Here is a 1,761-nt window from a genome sequence, read left to right as displayed (position 1 = left end):
GATACATAAGTGCGAAAAGTAGCGAAGTATACATTTTTTTTGTCATACTTACGCCGAGTATATGCTTGTAGAACTTAATCCTCAAGTGTTGTCGATTTCTTAAACACTATATATATATATATATATATATATATATAGAGAGAGAGAGAGAGAGAGAGAGAGAGAGAAAGAGAGAGAGAAGAGAGACAGAGAGAGACAGAGAAGGAGAGAGACAGATATAAATATATATATATATATATATATATATATATATATATATATATATATATGAAATTCGTTTGGCTGACGTAAATGAACATTTAAAAAAAAAAAATTAAAATGTTTAAATTCAACGTTATTTCACGCGGTGAATTGTAGCCGAATGGATTAGGTCTTCGCTAATCGAGCCAGAGATGTCTCGTGTTGCGGGGTTCAAATCGTTCGACTGGTATTAATCGTGACACCCTGCACTGAAGATTCCCGAATGGATGAAACACTAGTGTCTGTAGGTATTTGAGTATTATAGTAAAAAATAATTATTATATATATATATATATATATATATATATATATATATATATATATATATATATATATATATGAAGGAAATTGCCGTTGATATCTTCGAAGGGCTTCGTGTTTTTTTAACTGAACTTTTATTTATCATATTTGACTTCAGTCCATTAATACTACAGTTTATTTCTAAGGCTGGTTATATTCAAACTAGATAAAACAATTAAATAGATATAATTAAACTAATATGAACATTCTCGTGGCTGATCCGGAGCCTAATAAATTCTTTGATGACCCACAGAAACGTATTCGCTTCACTTCGACTGAGGTAACCTTCCAGAATATCAGAGGGAGGCTAACGAATCGTGGCTTGGAACAGTGAAAAACATGGGTTTTCGTAACACCAAGGTATTATACATACTCGCTTTTATGCATGAATAACGTATTTAGTATTCCAAAATTGTACCCTATCTGGTACCAGCCAAGCTACGCATCACTTAACTTTGGGCAACCAAAATTGATGTCAATTAATCTATTACGTGGTTATGTTATTTAATAAGAAACAAGGCCGGTAGCCATTAATCCCGTGCTCTCGTGTAATGAATGAATGCGTGAATGTAGATTGACATGAAATTCTTAAATATAAACTATATGACCGAAAAATGGTCTTAAATGACTTAAATACATAAAAAGTAAATGACTTAGAATGACTTTAATGAACTTAAGGATGAATTGAATGACCTTAAGAATGATTTGAATGCTCAAAAATAACTGGAATCCTTCAAAAACAACTTGAATGATCTGAATGAAAGGATTGAATGGCCTTGTGACTGAATTAATGACTTAAATGGCTTTGAGACTGACTGGTTGTAAAGTGAGCGATCATTTTACATTAAATTAATACAGAAAAGTGATCCCCCACTATATGACAATAAGTACAGTATGTAGTAAGAACAGATACTACACTTTGATCTTGGCCAAAAGGCCAAGAAAAGGGTACGTATTTGCTCCCCCGCCGAACAAATAAGGCACAATGCCGATTTTTAATGTGAGAAGTAAAGGGAAATGGGGACCACCTCTCCGGGGAGTAGGGGAGCTGGATAGTGACAATTGGTATGAAGGGTTGCCCCTACATTGACCAAGGTCTTATATGTTGAGTTGCCCCCACATATGGTCTTTGCTTGCAGTATCTGCCGGAACAGATGGTATTTATTTGCTTCTCCACTGAGCAAATTAGGCACAAGGTCGTTTTTTTAATGTGGAGAGAGA

General features: G+C 34.1%; 1 pseudogene; it reads right to left on the bottom strand.

The window, feature by feature from the left end:
- Positions 1 to 1,361: 1,361 nt before the first annotated feature.
- On the bottom strand, positions 1,362 to 1,490 carry LOC145261346 (U2 spliceosomal RNA; annotated as a pseudogene).
- Between the last annotated feature and the right edge of the window lie 271 nt (positions 1,491 to 1,761).

Source organism: Euprymna scolopes, chromosome 37, assembly GCF_053919585.1.
Source record: "Euprymna scolopes isolate OS-2025 chromosome 37, ASM5391958v1, whole genome shotgun sequence".
Lineage (NCBI taxonomy): Eukaryota > Metazoa > Mollusca > Cephalopoda > Sepiida > Sepiolidae > Euprymna > Euprymna scolopes.
This window is presented reverse-complemented; position numbering and strand designations above follow the sequence as displayed.